A 22,544-nucleotide genomic window follows, 5' to 3' on the forward strand; every position below is an offset into this window, starting at 1 on the left:
TTGGCTTAAAAATTCAAGTTCTGTCTTTTTGTGCGCCTGTTTTGTTGCTAAATTTATACCAGCTAAATTTTCAGAGAGCTGCAGTTGTACTTTGTTAGCACACATCCGCACCTGTACTTCCCGATGTGAAGATACACGAAGCAGTGTTTCTTGTGTTACTGAAAACTTTACGGTGAGATGGAACGGGGTGATCTGGCACCTTGTCTAATTTGTCTGGCGTAGTGTGAAGATGCTGGAAAGGAGAGCTAGTGCTCATCAGCCAGACAGCAACATTATTTTCCAAGAGATGAAAAAGAAAGTCTTTCTCTGTTGATCCCAAACAATCTGCCAAGTTAAAGAATTTATATGCTTATTATTAAAATAAGAACAACTACAGACCCGATAAGCTGCATTGGAATGATAGACACTACTGCTGCGTACAGTGAACCTGCGTACAGCAGAACTAACCCATCTATTCGACAGTGGGGAAAAAAAAATCATGGTTTAATCTCCCTCTATTTATCTTGTGGATTTAATTGTAGTAAGTAAAACTCCCTGTTCTAAAACAGACAAAAGACTAAAGCAGGCTACATGAAAGAGTTTTGGTCTTCAGAGTTGTTTCAGGATTAATTTAGGTTGGCCCTTTTCACACTTGAATGTGCACAGGAAGGCCCACCAATTCCTTGTTTCAGAATTGTTTGAGCGAGGTACTGTCTATGGGGCAGAAACATTAAATACAAGCCAAAGAGAGGAGATGAAAGGAAAAACGTAGAATATATAGATGGAGAAGAAAAGGAGGGAATATTAGGAAAGAGTGACTCCTAAGAAAGAGTATGCGTCTCTCTGAGTGAGACTACAGGCACACAGTCAGCTGCAGTCCAGAAGCCATACTGCCATGACCTCCCCTATGCCTGGAATGACAAGCTTGATACCTGCTTTTGGCTGCAGTATCCTGGCGGTACCACCTCGCTTGCTTCTGATTACTGGACTTCAGGATTCTCCAAAACATTCACAAAGGCTACGTGCCCAGGAATTTATAACACACTCCATAAGAAGGAGCTGCTCAGGACAGCGAAGCATTTTCTTAAATCTAGACAAACTCAAGGCACGCTGGAGAAAATAATTATTCATATACTGATGAATAACTTGGGATTTAGCTGTAAATGCATACAACTCAGTTGTTCCCCATCTTACCCAGTGCATGCTTAATTGGCAGTCTCAGCAAAGCCTTTGTATTCTTCTTACAGTATCGACTAACGGTCCAGTTTTGGCATGGTTTGGTTTGGTTTTTTTTTGCCAAGGCCCTCTGTCAAAGTAAGAGGTAACTGCTTGCAATGTGACTGTGTTACTTCTCCTTTGCGTTCTTTTCACCAGGTTTCACAAAGGGGCATTTTGCTGCACGTGTATCCAGATTTGTATCTCTGCGTGGTCAGAAATAAACTTACTTGTTCCAATGAGTCGGTAGACTCTGGTGTACTTTCCCTGAAGGCAGGGAGGCAGGGGAAGTCCTGGAGAGAGAAAGAACACATGAAGCATTCAGTCAGTTAAAGAGCAGGTAAGACTCTCCAGAAATGTTCTGCAGTCCCAGGGAAATGTAAACAGCCCTGTGTGTGTTGGCCCCGACGTCAAGTTCATGTCCTACTTCTCTGAGGTACCTGAGATGTCCCTGAGATACCTGAGGTACATAGCCTTTAGGTAATTGCCCATGTAGTTAGTATTACAACGAGCCTAGAAGTGCGTACAAGACCAAGGATCTCTCATGCAGACTTTGAATAGTGATCCATCAGGCTGCCCAAATGTCCACTGTGGGAAAAAAATATTTTCAGGGCAGAGCTAGCCTTTTAATAACCTTTTAATAGCCTTAGTGTTTTGAACAGGTGCTACATAACCTCTGCTCTGAAATTTGGAAAATTTGCAAATTGCAATTGAATTCAAGAAAATTGGTCACCAAACTCCCTGGCTTTGGTTTGTCGGGGTTTTTTGGTGCTATAGAGTCAGAAAGTGGGGAAACCCAGAGTTTTGTTTACTTACTCTCTCTGCTTTGCTCCTCTTTGTTTCTTTTCAGCTTTTCCTCTGCAGTCACAAGGATCAAAAACATTTCCTCGTAATGTAAACTGAGATTCTTAAGCATCTCTGGGTGTTCAGAGCCTGAGCTTGAAGTAAAACACAAAAGGCTAAGACAGTAGTCAGCGGCATCGAAATGCACAATTAACTATCTTCCAGTATTTAGGCAACCACAGGACTAATGACAAACAGGAAGGCTTTCCAAACACAGTGAGCCCAAACATTCACTAAGAATTCAAGTGAAGATTCTGTTTTCCAAGTCATCTGCCAGCTTTTTCAGTTACACAACATGCTACCCTTGCTAAAAGCAATCTAATCAGCAGGCAGCAAAAGTTCCATTTTGGAGCTCAACCTACTGTCTCGTTAATAGGAATAGGTTAAGAAGTTTATCTGATTGAGGCAGAGAGGCACAGAAGACAGCTTCAGAGAAGTGTAAGGCAAGCAAAGAAAGGAATGAATCTAATCTGACTTCAGCTACATACAGTGGACGTTGTTCTGTGTAAGTACTGAGAAATTACCTATAAAAGACATGAGAACATTATAATTTAGCTAAGTGTATAACCAGTGCTTTTTCCAGCATCTGAATGATAAGTAAACAGATATTTTCTTACCAACTTTTTGATTTTGTATTTTGATTAGTGTCCTGTATTCGGTTAGATCCTTTCTGCCCCTGTGCATCACTCATAGGAAGGTTGCGTGGGTACTCTGAACATACTCATTTTATCCAAGCAGATGCTCTCCTGAAGCTCCACACCCGTAGTGTTTCACTGGTGACTGCATGCCCACACATACAGCTGAAGCCTCCTTTCTGTCTCCTGGATGTCCCAGGTCTCCTGTTCTGTAGTTCCTCAGCTTTGCAGCTATCTTCAAGCATCTGACTGAAAGGGAATCGGACGTTGCACCTTAGAACGCAGTGTGTTTGCTGGCTGTATGGAGAGTGAATTGTTAAAAGCGAAAGTAGTCAATTATGCTCTGTTAGTTTATATGCTTAAGAGGACCATAAGCAGCAAGGCAGGGCGTTGTACCAAAGGAAAGGACTACTCTGTTGAAACGACTGTTTCAGTGTAATGGAAGAAGTGTAGTGATGTTGCTGTGTACTCCTAACTACAATACATTCAGTATACAGCAAATGTTTCCATAGCATTTCTCTCACATTGTCGTATGTTCTCTGCAGTAGGTACAAAGGCCTCATTAGGTGGAAGAGTATTTTCTGACAAACACATTTTTTAAGCTTAGTCATACAAACCTCGGAGGACAGTCTTGTTACAGACTGTCAATGCTGAAAAAGGACACTATACTATATGCCACTGGCTGCCTAATGGGTTGAAGAAGTAGGCAATACTACATGAATACAGGAAGGCATATACACTCTTGGCTAACAACTTAAATCACACGGACTAAGCCTTTCATTTCTAAAAGTCAAAATCACAAGCTGAACAGCTTTTGAAAAAGGTTGCTAAATACACATGGCTGTGCTGCATTCCTGTTTGTGTACTATTTAATTTTTCATAAGAAGTATCTTCTATCACTGTATGAATGTTCTCTGAGGCATAATGATGGTGTTCGGATTTTAGAAAAGCTGTAGGCCATTACTTTTTTCCCTACAATTCATTTTACTGAATAATTAACAGATTACATTATGTCACCTGATTAGAATATATTAATTAGGCTTAGAGACTTTGTTCCGTTCACATACTAAATATTTCATTTCATTTGCTGTGTTTGGAGGACATAATTCTGGGCCGGTTGTATGGTACATTGGCACATTATGGAAGGATTGGACTCTCACCCTGACTGGAGGAAAAGATTAAAGAAGCTGTAAAGGAGACCACATGACTATGGAGTAGGTTGTCTGAAACCATGAATGGCCTGTCAGAGAGCAAGAAAAACAGGAAGCAAATGGCTAGGAGGGAGGGTCAGGCAGAGGAACGGTTTGGTTTATTTCTAATAATGGAAGTAGAGATGTGCGATTTTGCTGTTGCTGTTCCCTTGTGAAGAATGTATTTTAAAGGTGGGTTTTTCTGTCCTTGAAGGCGAGGACAACACTGGGAAGTACGCACAAAGTGAGGTCAAGAAGACTGAACAGTCTCTGCTGAAATAAAAACAACAGGATCAGCAGAAGAGAGAGAAAACATTTATCCTAGCGCGTAATATGGTTACGGGTCTTTCCTAGCAGTCCTAGATTTCAGTCCATTTCCTTAGTAGCAGAAACTGCACCTGTGTCATACATCCTGGTATGTGTCCTGAGGAACTCCCTGTTCCTACTTGGTGATGCTAATATACAGGATTTCATTACGTCGGTATGTTAGAACATTTGTTTTATGTCTTGGTACACATACCAACTAATGAGCCCTCATGGGTTCATATGGAGTTATGGAAGTATTGCCAACCTGTATGAAAGATGGGAAAAGAGGAGTAGAAAGGTTGAATAAATTGCCCAGTATTACCTAATACGCCAGTAAGAGGGCCAAAATTGCAGCTCAACATGCTGTACTCTTTGCTCCAAGCAGCGCTACCTTGGGACCACCACTTTAAAAGAGTTCTGAAGTAACCATAAATTTGTATGTGAAAATATTGAGCTGAAGGAAATCGCCACTAGCAAAGGGAATCTGAGTCTGCCTGTAGTCAGTGGAGTTGTAGCTACCTAAGCCAATAAATAGAAACGGCAATGAGATGATGCTGAAGCATCTGCCCAGGCTGTTCTCTTGCTGATGCATGATTGTTTCTGCTGGTACATTGGAGAGTTTCGGATCTGAGTCCTTTATTACACTAATTAATTCCACATATTTTTGGTGCTTATGCATTTGAAATTTAAACAAGACTATCGCTTTCCCCTCTTTTTTATCCAGCATATGTGTATGTCTCTAGGAAGTGCTTGCAGCTTGGAATGGCTCTGATTTCCTGTTTTTGAGCAAAAGCATGAAGCAGTGGAAAGTCAGTAGTAAGTCAAACACAGTACAGAACTTACCTTCTCCTATCACCGCTGCTTTTGCTGCACGTGTGTTAACGCAGTGCAGGAGAGATCTAGGGTGGATGCTGAAGCTGAGAAAAGCCACCACACAGCCCAGCTTGGCCAGCCCGAAGCAGACGTAGCTGAAGTCAGGTCCATTACCCATCAGCAGGGCCACTGTGTCGCCTGTTTTCAGATTCCCAGAGTGTAGGAAGACCTGCGCTACCCTGCTGATCCTCCTGTCCACATCCTGGTAGGTGTTCACCTTCCCTTCGGAGATGAGGAACAGCTTGCGGGGAATCTTTCCCACTCTCTGCATGAAAAGGTCAATTATGGAGAGAATTCCACTGCTTGCCCACTTCTTTGCTCTTGCTTTTAAGCTCTTGCGCCTCAAGAAGTAGATCAGATCTTCCCAGAAAGATGGGAAAAAGGTCTTCAGAGACACAAGCAGCAACACTAGTCCTCCAGCAACTGTCAAAAGCCACGTGCATAGCCACGTGCAAAGCGACAGCCCCGTGCAAGCCCATATTATTTCCTGGGTGGGGGGGGAGGGAAATAATAGATTAGCTATTTCAGAGGTATAAAATACATTACTATAATTAATAACGAGTTTTAAGACAGAGACTGGGAGTTAATAAGCTAATTACAATTCCACCATTTAATTTGAGAACTTTTAAAAATACCATATTGGAGTTCACTAGAATACAAAGGCCCAGAACAATATAAAAAAGAAAAAGGCAGTAAAGAGTGAAAAAGGTTGTGCAATTTGTCAGGACAGAGGAGTTCATCCAGAGTAAAGAATGTGGCCAGGGTGACAGTAGAATGAAAAAGACACTGGCAATTAAAAACAAGTTGGAAGTTTAGAAATGTAAAAAGGATCCAAAACCCCAATGAAACAAAACGAATTCAGGAAGCAATTTGACACTTTTTTTTTTTTAAACTTGGAGTCATAATTTTGTCTAGATTGTTTTTTGTACCCTGGCAAATCCCAAAAAAGTTGGAAACAATCAGTTAATTCGTATGGTATCGTATGTGTATTATGGATGTATGCTAAGTATTGTGCATCTGTAAGATGCGCCCAACATGCTCTTCTTCGCTGCCTGCGTTGTTTTTGTGGTCCCATGGAATTTGAGACCATCATCTAATCCTCCACAGGTTTGAGCAGTCTGATGAACATGCACACATTTCAGGCAATACACTGTGTACCTTCTCAGATAGCCAGGTTCCACCTCAGGATTTTCTGGCATTTGCAATACATGGTGATTCATAACTTTGCATTATTTATCATCTTTTCAGTATTTAGAACAGCACCCTGAAGTCTCAAACAACATCATGCACAAGCACGTACTAAGATTTGGAAAAAAACCTTTCTAGCGTCAGTGTTATTAACTTTGTTAGCGTATTTCAGGCAACCAGTAATTGCCATCTTTTGAAACGGTCATCGAGGAGGACTTGTGAAGATCACACAAGATCCCTACAATCTGACGTGCATAACATCGACCGGTCTCCTTTTTGAAGTTTCAGCCATGATTACTACAAATACTTGAAACACCTTGTGTGACAATCTAGGATTCAGGAACACTTGAGCAGTCTGGGAGCCTTTTCTAAATGATGTGGCCTCCACTCTGCAGTTTAGAAATATTTTACTGACAAGCTGGACTTTTGGTATGTTCATCAAGCTTGCTTACATTTTTCACAACATTCCGTGACTATACTAACTTGTGGATTTTTTTGCCGCAGGCAGGGTCTTGTATGTACCATAAAGCATAGGTAAAGTTGTGTGGGTAAAAGAGCAGGTAAGACTCTCCAGAAATGTTCTGCAGTCCCAGGGAAATGTAAACAGCCCTGTGTGTGTTGGCCCCGACGTCAAGTTCATGTCCTACTTCTCTGAGGTACCTGAGATGTCCCTGAGATACCTGAGGTACATAGCCTTTAGGTAATTGCCCATGTAGTTAGTATTACAACGAGCCTAGAAGTGCGTACAAGACCAAGGATCTCTCATGCAGACTTTGAATAGTGATCCATCAGGCTGCCCAAATGTCTACTGTGGGAAAAAAAAAATATTTTCAGGGCAGAGCTAGCCTTTTAATAGCCTTTTAATAGCCTTAGTGTTTTGAACAGGTGCTACATAACCTCTGCTCTGAAATTTGGAAAATTTGCAAATTGCAAGTTGCAAAATTTGCAAAATTGCAATTGAATTCAAGAAAATTGGTCACCAAACTCCCTGGCTTTGGTTTGTCGGGGTTTCTTGGTGCTATACAGTCAGAAAGTGGGGAAACCCGGAGTTTTGTTTACTTACTCTCTCTGCTTTGCTCCTCTTTGTTTCTTTTCAGCTTTTCCTCTGCAGTCACAAGGATCAAAAACATTTCCTCATAATGAAAACTGAGATTCTTAAGCATCTCTGGGTGTTCAGAGCTTGAGCTTGAAGTAAATCTTTTTACTTCCAAAAAAGTTGGTGCCCCCCAGGACCTCCAGGGCTGTTTCTGCTTTCCAGCCAGGCAGCCTGCCGCAGTGCTGGTGCCGGGGGTTGTCCCTCCCCAGGTGCAGGGCTTTGGGCTTCCCCGTGCTGCAGTTCTTGGGGCTGATGCCTTGGCAGGGTACGACCCCAGGTTGATGCAGAGAGCAGCACCATTGGTGACTCGGCGCAGGAGGAGGATTTGGGTGCCGCCGTAGGGAGGCTGCCCCGGGCAGCGCAGGCTGGTAGGAGAGCGGAGCCCCGCGACGTGGGGCAGAGGGTGCGGTGAGGAGGAGGACGGGCCTGGGATGATGAGCGATGGGGCACGGGCTGGCCCTGGAGACCCCCCGGCTGGAAACATCTGTCCGGGGACCAGCTGCAGAGATGCAGGCCTGGAGCTGGGCCGCACTTGCCTGCGGGCAGTTTATTTGGATTGATAGATCTGGGGCCTTCTGATGGACTTGCAGGCCGGCTGGCGCCCCAGCTGCTGGCCCGGCCCTGGTTTCGGCAGCTCCTGGGGCCTGGTCCTAGTTGGGCCGGTGGGGTGGCCTCTTGGGTGGCTGGCAAGAGTCCGGGGAGCTGCCGGCCCTCCTCTTCGGGGCTCGCCGAGGCCCTCCAGGGGAGCGGTCCCTGCCCCGGCTGGGAGTGGAGGGACCTGCCCCAGCCTCACCCGCATCCTCCTGCGGCTCTTCCTGCTCCCCATGGGTGGGAACGGGGGCGTCGGGGGGGCTGCTGGGACCCCCACGAAGAGCAGCGCTTGAGGTGCCGGGGCGCTCCTCTTCGCCGGCTCCCGCAGGGCTGCCGGAGGGGCCTGGGCCAGGGGCAGGAGACCCCCTTCGGGAGGCAGCAGGCCGAGGGGCAGCCGCAGGGCTGCCCTCCCGCTCCTCGACGGCATGGCCGTCCTCGAGGCCCAGCAGGCGGTGGGCCTCCCTGCTGCAGCGCTGCACGGCGACGTTGATCAGCTGCCGTACGAACGTCGCCGCGCGATCCTGGAGGCTGGCCTGCAGCAGCCGGACCAGGACCCCTTCGTCCAGCCCAAAGAAGCCCAGGACAGACAGGATGAGGTCCTCCAGCACAGCTGCCGTTGAAGGCTCCTCCTTAAAGATCAGCCCCAGCTGCTGTTGCAGCCAGGGCAGAAAGCGCTGGAGGAGAGCTGGGTGCTCGTCGAAGAGGGAGGCCCAGGTGTCGGGCTGGAGGCCGCTCACTGGAGGCCTGGGCCCCGACTCCACCGCCCGCGGCTGGGGTGTGACAGGGCGCGGGGGGCTCTGGGTGGCTGGCTGCCTGGGCGCTCCTCTTGCCTGGCGGGTCCCAGTCGACGCTGATGCCGACCCAGATGGTCTCAGGACGACCTCTTCAAAGTTATCGTCCGCCCGCACCGAGTGCACGATGGACTGCACTCTCCTCTTGCAGAGGGGGCACTCGGGCTTGCTCTGAGCCCACCGCAGGATGCACCCGTAACAGAATTGGTGGAGGCACGGCATCACGTAGGCAGCATCATCCCAGCTGTCCAGGCATACTGGACAGCGGTCGCCTACCTCCATGGCCATGCTCTCCACTCACTGCGGTGGGCGGGGGGAGCCGGGGGTGATGAACTGCTCCCTCCCTTTGGCGCTGCAGCAGCGGGTGTTGTGCTGGAAAAGGAAGAGAGGCCACGGTCATTGGGTGGCCCGGCGAGGGGTGGAAGAAATGCCCAGGTCCCTCAAGAAGGAAACCCTCCCAGCTCCCCAGGGTGAGGTTTCCCCACCCAGCTCACCGCTGCTGCTTCGAGCGCGCCTCCTGGGTGCCCCGGCTGCCTAAAGCTGGCAGGGCCGGGGATAATCTGCTGACGGCTCTGGGGTCGGGCACAGAGAGCTGCAAGCAACAGCTCCCCAGTCAGGACACCAGCTCCAAGGCCTCGCTCAGCACTCCAGCCTCACAAGCTGCTCAGCTGGAGTGTGGGCATGAGCCAGCTCAGTGGGACTCAGTGCCCGCATAGGAGCAGCGAGGGTCGCCTGGTCACCATCGCTAGGTGACACAGCCCATCCGTCGCTGACAACAGAACCCATCGCTCGGGGACTCGGTGACATCAGGGTTTTCTCCTCTCTTTCTGCCCTAGCTGGAGGGCACAAGGGTGATCCCCTTTGCTCAGCACCCACCAGGCCTCATGAGGGCACTACATCCCACGTGGGGTCCCGGAGACACGTTGACAGAGCAGAGAGGCTCAGGGGAGGCAAGGAGGGTCTGTGGGGCTGGGGCTGGTTCAGCATGGAGCAGAGGAGGCATCGGGGCACCTCACAGCACACCCCGGTGCCTATGGGGAAGGTATCAAGGGGATGGGGACAGGCTCTTCCCGGCACTGCCTGGTGGGAGGGTGAGAGACGGCGGCACCTCCTGAAACTAGAGAGGTTCAGGCTGGAGGTAAGGGATCAAAACCAAAATCCCTGTGAGGATCATGAAGCACTGGAGTGGGTTGCCCAGAGACGAGGTTGGATCCCTGAGCCTGCAAATCAGCCTTCAAGACCTGAGTGGCCACAACCCAGAGCATCCAGATCTATATTCATTGTCGACCCTGCCCTGAGCCAGTGCAATTCTGTTCTCAGCATGGCGTCCGATGAAATGCTGAGAGACCAAGTACTGGTTTTTAATACTGTTCCTCCCTGGTTTCAGGGGAGCTGCCACAAGGCACCATACGTGCCAGCAACTCATCTGGGCCCCATGAAACTCTGGTGAGGGTGAATTTTGGCCTCTGAGTTTCCTATGATATCCGATAGTGGTCAGAACTTCAAAAGTGCAGATGTTCCCAAATGAAAAATCGCAAAGCTGACGTCCTTAAAGAATAAGACAGCCACTTGAATTGCATGGCATATATTTCAGGAATGGCCTTTAGAAACATGGACACTTTCTTCTTCCCATCTCCCCTAGCAGCTAGTGCTGGAATATTTTGTGGAACATTTTAGGCAGCCACATGTCATCTACATATACGTTCCATAATGTAACGTCTCAATATTCCAGTGTAGTCTATAAGCATAGCAGCTCACGCCACAGTACAAAAGCAAACCAAACTGCTTGATGTTTTGGTTTAGCCTGACAATATTTGGCCACAAAACGTCTTGTTCATGCTTTTGGAACTAGTCATTCTAACATGCCATAGAAGACCTTCTTAAGTGCCCACTTCATGAAGAAATGTAGCTAAGTGCAAGGTAGTATTTCTTTCTTGTAGGTCATATTAATAAATGAGTGTAGCAGTCACTGTAAGTGATCCAAACCATGCCACTGAGGTTGGCTCCTTTGCAAGTACGCTTTTATACCAAGTCTACTCTAAAAATTCTGGGATGTAGATTCTGCTCTCACTTGCAACAGGGTACCTACCTAAGGACAGAATGCAGCATGTAACTTGCAATGTTACTTGCCAAAAAATCTTCCTTTATTTTTTTTTTCTTTCTAGTGTGAAGAGTTTTGCATACACTTAAATTTATAGCATACAATTAAGAACTGTGTACATTAATACTAGATCATCTTGTTATATGCATTCTGCACAAAAACGCACTGCAATTGACAGGTATTAAAATGTGACACAATTTCTACATTTTTAAATTTTGTTACGTAAAAGTATTTTTACAATTCAACATTAAAGAAATACAAATAAAATATTTCAGTACAAAAAGATTTGTGTTGTTCATACACTGAACGTATTTAAAGATGTTCTATACCAGAAGTATTTTACAATGCATTTGAAGGAATTACAGCCTTTTAAAGAACTCTTTCACTTGTAAAACTGTGTCAAAATGGAAGTGGCATCCACGTCAGTCCACCATGGTGGAGAGAAAGCAGCAGTTTCCTTAGATGGTGATTTCCATTTTGTTTGAGACATGTGAAAGCTGAATGGAGTTGTGGGTTTTACCAGGATGGGAGCATAAGGATTACTTCCTCAGTTCTCTCCACGGGAGTCTCAAAGGGTCAAAAAAAGGAAGGGATGAACAAGAGCACTTTTCATCTCTGCAGCAGAAGTTGCAGGACGTGCGAGAAGGATTAGGCCTCATCTTGTGAAAGGGTAAAGCGATGTCCTGGACCCTCAGCTGTGCAGATGCTCAATGAAGGTTCAGATCCTGCTGTGCCCATCTTTCTCGTAAAAGGTCTGAAAAGCAGTCAGATTTTCAGAGTGTGTGGTGACTTACAGCTGGAACAATGTTGTGTGCAACTCTGCGTGAGGAAGTTATCATAAAAACAGTCAAACTAATCAGACAAATGGTTCAGCGTGTACAAATTTCTGTATGAGCGCATCTTACTCATGTTATTTTTGAACCCTCTTCTGCTTGTAGGTCTGCAAAATGCCTTACCTAGTGGCGAGTGTGCAAGTCAGTTTTGCCATTAAGGGAGGAATACTTCACTAAGGTGAGCACTGAAGGTACTAGAAGTGAGTCAGTGAGAGCTGCCAGGGGAGAATACCTAGGAAAGGGCATAAGACAGAGGCAAGCAAATGGTGGTACTTTTGCAGCACGCTCACCCAGCAGTTTGCAGCCCAGAGACTTCCTGAATGTGTCTTTGTGTGTGAAAGCTCTCCAATGGGCTTTTCTTTTGGGGGCTTGGATTCCTTGGTTTTGAATGGTTCAAAAGGTTAGTATGCACAAAACTGAGCAGCAAGAAGTTCCATTGCTTAATTACACCAAGAACCACCGCCTGCTTACTGTCAGGCATCCATCTGCTGCTTGCATTTCATGGCACCTTTCTTTTCATTACGCTATTATCCTAAAATACACCAGTACATTGCGTGTTGCTCTTATTCAGGCTACCCATATCTCTCGCTTTGATGGGGGTCACTGTATTTGCCACTCAGAAATTATGAAGGTTCCCCAATGAACAACCGCTGTAGAAGGTTCACCCAGTTGCCAAGCCGCATCTTTTGTCCCTTTATTCTTTCTTCAGATCTCTTTTCTTTCCTTGCAAGTGCAGCTACCTCTAGACCAAATTTAATCCAAAGAGGGCAGTATTTCATCGATTTTGACAAATAGTTTCCCAACTTCTAGTACTCTGAAAAGTGCGGGGTACAGCTTGTGGGGCCCTCAGAACATTCTCTGATCAGGGTTTACTTTTCAGCTCTGCATACTGCCTAGCTTCCAGAGCATGTTTTACAAGTAATGAACACATTCCTGCTTAAGCTAATTAAAAATAAGAACTTCAACCACAATACCTCACATTCAAACCCAGAACAAATGGAGAAGTTATGAACGACCATTGATTTCCAAATTGTGTTAGCTGGATATTTCATTTACATTTACCTTTTCTTTTTTAGTTGTTATGTTAGCGAAATGTGATAGAGCAGGAGCACCACATTGGATTGATGCTACACATACCCAGCACATCTTCAATGTGGCATACTGATATGATATAACACCCTATAGAAACCACTTCACCTTCAGCTGGAGCATGATTTGTCTGGAGGTTGATGGTGATAAAGAAATCTATGAAGATAAACATCAATTAGAGCTAGATGGGAATTTTTCCTCGTAATGGAAAAAGCAAAGCAAATTAACTTGTATTTTTTCTAAACGCCTATTTTAGAAAAAAAGAACCTATAGAGAGATATAGGTTAAAGTAAGTACATGTGGATTGCTGTGGAACTCTGAATTAAAAATACAGTATAAAATTAAATTATTTTTCTAAAAGGAAAAATCAGTGTTTCAAAGACTTTTCCCTAAATCAGGATTTCACCAGAATTTATACTTTTCTAATAATGATGCTGATAATAATGTCAGCTGTAGTAATGAGCTGACATTTATTGTTAAAGAAACATTTCCCTAGAAGTTTACTGTTCTGTTGTGGTCTGCTGGTAAAAAATTAGGCTCCCACCCCCTTACCCCATCCCGCCCAAGGCTGCAGAGATGACAGAGTTCAAACTCTGCCCTCACGCAGTGCTTGTGCAGGAGGATGGATTTAATCCCAACTTGCTTTCTAACAGGATGGAAGATGGATGTGTGGAAACCAGCAGTCCCTCCCCTGCTGAGCCATGTGGGTTTTGTGCTAGAGCAGAGGATTGGTTCCGTGACCCCATCTTCTCCCACACAGGGGCCTAATGGATTAAAAAAACAAAAAAAAAACCCTTTCTTTTTTAATATCTTGTAATCAATGTTTCAATTGCTCGAACTTCTACAATGTCTCTGGCAAGCTGGCCTGCTTTGTGTGTTTACATATTTGCTTCCATGTGATGCCCCCTCAGAAAAGTGTCTAGAATGGATGCTCATTGCATCCTCCTCATTTCTAATTAGAAAAAAAATTGGTCTTGTTTAATTCAGATCTTGGTGGCTGCACTGAAAGATAAACCATGCTTGGCAATGATGTGGTTTACCTCAGTTACCAGCTGATACAAATTCAACAGCTGCCAATTGTGACTTTTCTGGTCTCTGCTTGGGATTTGTGCTGTTGCTTGGTGAGACTTGAATATGCGCAGGTTTTAGTCTGGGGTCTGTAATCCAAAACACATAATAGAACCACTTTGCTTTGGGGAGATGGGAGAGGAATTCATAATACAGTCTAACAAAGTAGCACTTTTCCATTTCCAGTTAGTGTTCTACAATAAAGCTGCCTTTGTCTGCAGTGATAGTTAGGAGAAACTCAAATAAATCAGAACATATGAATCCAGAATATCAATAAGGTTCTGAACTATGTGGGATGCTTAGAAAATGAAAAACAGAGTAGATTAGTGTTGGTCAAAAGCATGGATGAAAGAAGAGCAATAAATTCCAAGAGCAAATGTAACCAGATACAATGAGACTTGTAATAGATCAAGGTCAATTGTTGACTAAAACAGTTTAGTATAGATGAATGAAGAATAATCGAGACCTTATGAGACTTTATTGTGCGAGTCTTTAAACCATTTAAATAGTTGAAGTAAAAAAGGCTAAGAATCAACAAGACAAGTTGGCATTTCATGTTATTGAGTGATATGAAATAGCAAAACAAAAGATAGGTTTTCACCTATAGAATAATGCTAATTTTTTAGTTCACACAGACTACTGCTTTGGGGGCCTTCATGAAATACAAAAACAAAATGTCAAAAGATAAATAATTTGACAAAGCAGAAGAAAAACTCATGTGTCAGGGACATTTTAAATGTGAGGGAGATGAAGAGTAATGTTTGAAAGCAGTAAAACTGTTAGAAACACAATGCTAATATATATACTTTAGAAACCAATATCAGTAACTAATCCATCCTTGTTACCATTTTCAAAGCAGGATTCTAAAAGATACTTGCTTCTTCTTTGTGACACACATGTCCTGAATAAAATTCAATCCCTTTCACTTGCTTAAAAAAAGCGAGTTAGCCCAGGAGAGTGGATGAATAGAGCCAGCAAAATTCTATTAAAATAACATCAAAGTGTTAGTATGCATTCATTTTTCCCAAACTATTGACTTTAATCAAATCTGTGTTTTCAGTGGAGCTTATTAGAGTTGCAAAATATCCGGTGCTGATCCAGCTTGGTTTACGATAATGGACGGCATTGGGAGCAATAAGACCAATTTTCAGTGCTTTTGAAATTCCGTCTTCCTGTCAGTTCTTTACCAGTGATATCCAGGTGTCATTTCTGTTCATATAAGCTGTGGAAATAGAGAACCACCTCTCTGCCTGGTCTGTGACTAGTATTTCAGAAATACTCTCTCTCCTGGATTTTTTTTTTTGGCAGTGTGCCTCAAGAGTTACTCTGCCCAGTTTTGTCTCCTAATTTTCAGTGCAGCTTTCCCTCATTTCTTTCCCCCCCATTAAACTGGAAACAACTCATTTGTAGCAAATATTTAAAAAAAAAAAAAAAAAAAGCCCTATACATCTAAAAAACCCCAGCCTTTTTGGAATGAGAGGCCAACAATCCGTAAATTTTCTCCTTGAAGTTTTTGACACAAAATGGGGTTGAGCTTCAGGTTTTGAAGTCGTCTATGTCACTCTGGTCCCAAAGTCCACATCAAAAGGCTATCTGATTCCCTGTTGGTTTTCATCCTATTTATTATGTAGCGAATATAGTATATTTATTTTGCACATAGTTTGGTAATATTTTACACTACTGTTTGCAATGGTTTGAATATTGGAGAGAACAAAGCAGGAGTCATCAAGTCTACTTTTTGCAAACCTTAAATTAAATAGGCTTGGTAACGTGAAAAAACAGAATCAAATCTATTCTTCAATTGGCTAGCCAGCTTGGTAGTTAATTGCAGGTTTTTTTAATATGTACAAGGAACATGGCTGTAGTATATTAATTTGCAAATACAACAAAGTGCTTTCCCACTCCAAGGAATTTTAACGTGGAGAGGCAAGAAACAAGGAGGGTAGTAGTGGTTGCTAAGCCGGGTGACTGATTCCAGAGATACTTGTTCTTTCTATCTCTGCTGGTTTGCTCAGACTAGTCTGAACCTCCGTGTTTGCACGTACTGAGCTTCTCTGATTTAACAGGCATTGAGGCAAGCAAGCTTTACCCATCTGACAAAAGCCGAGACTAGAAAAAATCCCAGTGACCCAGCTTGTGTATCAGAGCATATTGACATGAATGTATTTACGGTTTGGAGCTATACCTTCTCATAACCACATTTTTGCCATATGGTGTGCACCTGTGGATAGTTGACAGCACATTTCAGTACAGTGTGACTTTTTTTGGGTTCAAACTTGCCTTGTTAAATCTCCCCAGCTATGGACAGCAAAACTATGTATACAAAAAAGCTTTTCAGAGGGAAGGATAAAGGCTAATGGATTTTAATGATTCTATATTTTTCCAAATAAAAATAGATGGGACATTATCCTTAACATCTGCTGGTGTTTTCTTATACAATAGGATCTAGCTCCTTAAAAGTGGTCTCGGAATGTTTCATGTGAGCTAGTATTATGATCCTTTATGCAGGTGACCCAGGGAAAAAGGGACTTGCCCAAGGACACCCAACAAATCGTGCCAAAAGCAGAACTCAGCTCCCCAGCTGTGTCCTGGACAGCCATGCACCCACAAAGGGCCCATTGAAAGCACTGTTGATGAAGAGGTTTCCCCCATACACTTGGGCTTCACAGTGGTCTTTCTGAAAAGCAGTAATAAATAGATGAAGGGATTGTGGAGCTTAGAGATGCGTGGTGTGCTTGGTGGCGTGTCACTCAGCCACTGAAATAGCATAATTGCCAGGAAGCTTGGGAAAGCTCTGCTCATCCTGGGCTCTGTCTACTGGGTCTGAGGAATATAACAAGACTGATTCCCATCTGAGCTTGAAGGCCATAAAAAAAGGGCAATCTCCTCAGTGCCTTGCTGTTCCCACTATGATAGCAGTATTATGCTGTGAAACATTAAAATGTCCAATAATCCTGCTTTCTTCTCTCTGGCTGGGCGCAATGATGAAAGCAAATGCTTTCAGAGTCCACAATTTGATTTTGGGTGTAAGGTACCCTACCACACAGGCCAAAGGGTAAAGGGAGAAGATGCAATTGGGCATAAGGTTATAAGAGGAGACTCAATTTCTGGGACTTGAAATTTAATTTTTAGTGATTCTTCTTTAATGTACGACTTTGTGTGTTTCACATGTACTTTCTCACTGCTTCTTTACACGACTCGTTCTGTGAAAGTTGGTGGTGACAATGCAAATGTTGAGATGCTTAGATTAGAAGTATGATGAGTATTATATTAAAGTGACTTCCCTTTCAGGAATTATAACTTAATCAACACAAATATTTGCAGCAGTAACTGTACTTGCAGTTCTGATACTGAAATTCGTACCCAAGACCCAACAGACCAATTTCCACTTCAGCGTTTTGCATTACAGCAAGGAAGGTAGTCGGGTTTTGCCCCCAGAAAGTGCAGGGACAAGAAAAGGGGCCAATTTTTTTTAAAAAAGCGGGGAGGAGCCCCGCGCGTGGTGTGCGGGAGCCCCGTTTCCCGGGGAAGCTGGTGATGCCGGGCAGGCCCCGCCTGCAGACAGCCGCGCAGAGAAGCGCGCTGATCGCCACTAAGAGGTTAGCAGCTCGCCAGAAGCCCGAAGCTGCGGGGAGGCGGCGTTAGTTTTAGTTCATCACAGCCGTGGTTCGTTGTTCAGCAGCGAGACGCGCTGACCGTGCCGGGACTGCTGCGGCCGCCGCAGCCCAGCCCCGGGGAGGCAGCAGGCCGCCTCGGGCCCCGCCCCCTGCGCAAGCCCCGCCCATCCCTCGCCGCCTGTCACTATCCGCACCGCGGAAGGGGTCGGAGGTCTTCGCGGGAAGGCGGGGTGGTAGCCCGAGTCACGTGACGGTGCCAATATGGCGGCGCCGTGGCGGTGGCGCGGTGGCGGCCGCTGAGGGAGGTGCGTCTCTTCCGGATGATGGGGCCGCGGCGCGGCCGCAGACTCTGAGCGCCGGCCCCGGCGACCCCCTGCCTGCCCCGCGGCGGGGCCGCCCCGCCATGCAGCCCCCGGCCCGCGAGCAGGACGCCCGCACCAAGAGCATGTTTGTGTCGCGGGCCCTGGAGAAGATCCTGGCAGAGAAGGAAGCGAAGCGGCCCCCGCACGGACAGCTGCGGAGAGCCTGCCAGGTGGCGCTGGGTGAGTCCGCCCGGCACGGCACGGCACGGCACGGCACGGCACGGCACGGCACGGCCCGCGGGACTCCCCCGCCTCTGCCGGGCGCCGGGCTGGGAGCCGCGACCCCTCCCCGGCCTGGGGGGATGGCAGAGGGCACCGCTGGCGGCGGGGGGGGGGGGGGAAGAATCCCTGCTCGCCCTGTCCGGCGGGGGCAGGAGGCCGTGCTACCGCCCCGGGTGGTGTCCTCTGCCACGTCGGATCCTCGGCGGGGTGCGAGCGAGTCCCGGGCCCCCAGCTGCGAGGCTGCCGGCCGGGGCCCCGGCTGAGCTCGGGACTTTGGAGTGGGGGGAAAGTTCTCTCTCTAACACGAGACCCGCAAATACGAGGGGGAACCCCCAAATATCTCTTTAATTAAGTTCTGGTCTCGATATGAAACAAAAGGGGCTTGGGTTTGTCACTTTAGAACCAATTTTGAGAAAATTGATTATAAGCTTTTATAGGAAACAGGCTGTTTAAGGCCCTCGACTTGCGGAGTCTCAAATCTCCCAAGGCTAGTAATCTGACATCTTATCTCCAACTCGTGGTTGGACTGGCTAAAAGCTGTTAGCAGCATAGCCAAATATACGCAATGTCTGTGGTGTCTTGCAGAACTGAAAATACTTTTTGTGAAGTTGGTGGACTGGTCCTGAAATTTTCTGCAAGTACAAATTGATGATATACGTCTCTGTGTTAAAGTTATGAAAACATATGGTGTGTCATGAAGCGGAAGAAGTAAGCTGGGCAAAGCAGTATAGCTCTTACGGTTGGAGTTCTCAGTGGCCTTTCTTAATTTGCAAAAGTGACATGTCTCTTAGAGTTTTGGTTGCTTTGCACCAATATTTTTCCTTTAATTTGGGAACATTTGCTGTGTCCAGAACAGAAGAAAAGACAGCTTGGATATGTAAGGAGACTGGGCAGATGCAAATTCTGTCCAATGCGCAGTGAAAGCTAGCTTGAAAAATAGCTGTCATTTCTATCTTCCTTCCCACAATCCTTATCTTCAAGAAATTTGTAGGAGCTAATTGTAGTGATAGTAGATCCAGAGAAAGGTAACCAGATAGAAGGGTATTTTTTTATTATTATTTGAAGTTGACATTGTGAGCAATAGTATTAACACGTGTGCTCCAGCGATTAGAGACTACTTTTCCTACTTGCTTCCTTTTCCTGATTTCTTCCCCAACAACCCCAACATGCACCCAACCCATTTACAGGACTGGGAACCTGTTTTGCTGCTATGTAATTATATTTAGCGGGTGAGAAAGGGAACTTCCTTGAAAGATTAGTGAAGGTCTTTATCTTTGTTAACACATCAAAGACTATGATTTTGGGAGAGGGGTATTGTGCAATAGCCACCTATTAGCATTTGCATGTTGGGTTATAACTATTCTATGTCTGCATATTTTAAGGTACAGTACATTTCAGGGTAGCTAATGCTTGTGATGATGGACTTTTTTTTTGCTAGCCTTGCTTGGAAAAAAAAGTCCATGTGCTTTCCTGGGCTAAAGCAGAGGTCAGCATGAATAGATAACCTCCTGTTGCCCAACTGTCCTGCCCTAGCAGGGCCTTGATTACTGTACTAAAGGATCTCTGTTATATTTAGTGAATGTTTTTGCACCATTTTAAGCTACCAATATGAATGTGGTTTCTTTTACTTAGGTGTGATTTTTTTTTTTTTCCCAAATTTCATTCTGTTTAGGTTAAGCTCTTTTTTACTCAAATGAAAAAATAAGTTTTGTTTACATATACTTAGGTTTAATTGAACTTATACTTTATATTAACTAAGACTGTGACTTCAGTTTCAAAAGTGTTAACTTAATTATCAAGACCTGTGCAACAGTAAATGTGCTAGGAAACATGGGAAGAACATTACTGCAGTCTGAGGAATTCAGACCGAACTTCGTAATCTACACAAACTATTATTATTATTATTATTATTCTTCAAAACACTGAAGATCCTTTCATCCATAACAAAGTCCAGTTAACTCTATAATTAATTCAGTTTGAGAGAAATGCGAAGTTAACTTTATGAAACTGGTAATTGTGTCAGCTGTTGTCTTCTGGTTTTTCTTTTCGCCATGTCACACTTCGAATAATCCCTTTCTACCTCTTACTAAATTCCATTTGCTGTGCCATCTTATTTATACAACGGTCTTTTTAATGGAGCCTCGAGGTATTGTACCATTTATAAACCAGTCAACATAGGCACAGGTCATGTGTAAGTGATACCTGCTCTTGGTACTAGGGAAGTCTGCGATGCATCTTTTTTCTGACTAGAGAGGAACTGGTGTATTCTACAACTGCCTAATGTAAATTAACCTGCAGCTATTTCTACAATTTCTGCTGTAGCGTTACTGCAGTAGTGTGTCTGTATATGCTTTAAATTTTTTGTTTAGTGAGACAGAGGAATATATTTCTAACTGTGGGAATGATACCCTTGTTTTCTTTTACGAGTTCTTTATTGTTTTGAGTGTGTTCAACTCCTAAGAAATTAAGTAAATTACTACTGAAAATTGTTGTTGTTCTTATATAGGAAATAAGGTATTCTTTCATTCTAATTTTAATCTGTTCTAATAATTTTAATCGTTCTAACTTTAAACTGTTCTTACCCTTTTTTCTCATCCTTTCCCAGTAATACACCTTTCACTGGACTAATACTGTACAGTTTTGGACTGCAAAATATCTTCATGACTTTGTAGAAATGAGAAGTAACATAGGCTCATGTAGGACCTAAACACGAGAAGTGTGGAAGAAAAGGAACAAAACCAGTTCCCAGTGGTGGTTTTTTGGTGTTTTTTTTTCTCTGTCCACCCCCTCCTTTGAAATATACAGTGTTAATGTTGAGTAAGTACAGTTTGAATAGATTCCTTCATTCAGTCTCTTGCTTCATCGGTAGGTGTAACGGTTGTATCCTGTACTCTTAGTGCCAGTAAGCCCCAGGAGAGAGTGGAAGAAATGGAGGTTTTTAAACAGAGAAGCTGTTCTGCTCTGCTTTAGAAAACTGTGTTTTTAAGAAAAGTTGTTTTCAACAGACAGCGAGTGTATTGTATAAAAATAGTTGCTTAATAAGCATTTGCATTGAGCTCTGTGTATACATGGTTCTTAGTAAATCTACTGAAATAATCTCTGTCCTGAAAAATTTACAGTGGAACACAGACAGTGTGTATCACAGCAGTTCATATTGGTCTAATGCTAATTGTGCACCTGGGTCTCTCACATAAACTATTAGGATTGTTTTTAATGATATACTGTGCAGCCTGCCTGGTTATGTGACCTTCTTTGCTTGCCTAGGCACCTCCACGTGCATATCTTTGAAGTTTGTAAACAGCATAATTTGTTTAGTTAGCTTGTTAATGAGTTTAAAAATAATAATCTCTTAAACCATGCCTTCACTTAAGAAGCTAGTTGTGCGTTTTAAGAAGTCTCTGAGTATAAATGTCACGTCTAAAATGAGCCTGTGTTTCTGAGTTCAGTAGCCTTTTGGCTAGCATGTTTTGAGAACACTGGGTCAAAGAGGAGCTAATCTGGCTTCATTGTGGCAGCCTTTTCTAAAGGGTTCTTTATAGATCGATAGAATCAATAAATGCGGGGTGTTGGGTTTTTTTTTTTTTTGATTTAAGTTTAAGGCAGCCTGGAATTAGGCAATGCAGTAGACTTTACCGGGTTGGGGGGAGGGAAGCTTTTGCTGCTGTTCCATGTGTTTGTATTGGCACTGCTGTCTGGTGTTCTGACAAGCTATGGAAAGACATTGCTTGTGCCCTTGTGCTAACACAAGCTATGCCATTTTTCTGCACAGGAAAGAGTTTTCTTCCACTGAGACAAACTTGACTGTACATTAGGTTGCATCTAATTGCAGGCAGGCAATTATTTCCTCCATTTTAATATATAGTTTTGAATACAAGCAAACCACCCATCTAATACAGAATGGTAGTTACTCTCAGCATGAGCTTCATCCTGCTTTTATTATGGCCAGAAGCTCTGGAAGAAATTGTTGCAAGGCCTTGCTTGTTGTTCCAGTTGTGTTGCCTGGTAGGAATGCTGAAAGGCTTGTGTCGAGTGGGCAGCACACGTAGTGCCCAGAGTTGAAGGTGTTTCTGACTGAAGTAGATGTGATGTGTGCCGACACATTCTGGCCTTAGCTTTAGTACTGAAAGCACCAAGTGAGGCGTCAGTGTTGTGCTGTGATAACCAAACGTTGACCAAAATTCAGGCTGCGTTCTGTAGCTGTGGAAGGGAATTGAGCTGTGCCCCTTAATTCTGTGACTGGAAGAGGAGAGTGACAGTGGCAGTAGGATTCTGGAAGCTAACTGTGCCTGGTCAGGGCTTGGCAACAGACTTCAATTAGGCAACAATTTCTGTTTCACTCACTTTTGGTGGTCAGACCACCAAATGAGTGCTTCAAGTGTGGAGATTTCCAAACTATTTTGATGCAATCAGTAGCAGAGGCATGCCTGTAACTTGCTTTTGTCCTTTCATTTATTCTTTTTGGCCAGCATTATTTATTAAAATACTGTTGTGGTGCAGATGGTTTTATATGGCTTTAGAAAAACCTTTATATAATAAAATTGTGGG

General features: G+C 44.5%; 1 pseudogene; it reads left to right on the forward strand.

The window, feature by feature from the left end:
- The first annotated feature begins 17,818 nt into the window (after window positions 1–17,818).
- The window catches only part of LOC132321902 (brefeldin A-inhibited guanine nucleotide-exchange protein 2-like), a 36,858-nt pseudogene continuing 32,132 nt past the window's right edge, over window positions 17,819–22,544 (forward strand).

The sequence above is a fragment of the Gavia stellata genome, unplaced genomic scaffold (assembly GCF_030936135.1).
Source record: "Gavia stellata isolate bGavSte3 unplaced genomic scaffold, bGavSte3.hap2 HAP2_SCAFFOLD_83, whole genome shotgun sequence".
Lineage (NCBI taxonomy): Eukaryota > Metazoa > Chordata > Aves > Gaviiformes > Gaviidae > Gavia > Gavia stellata.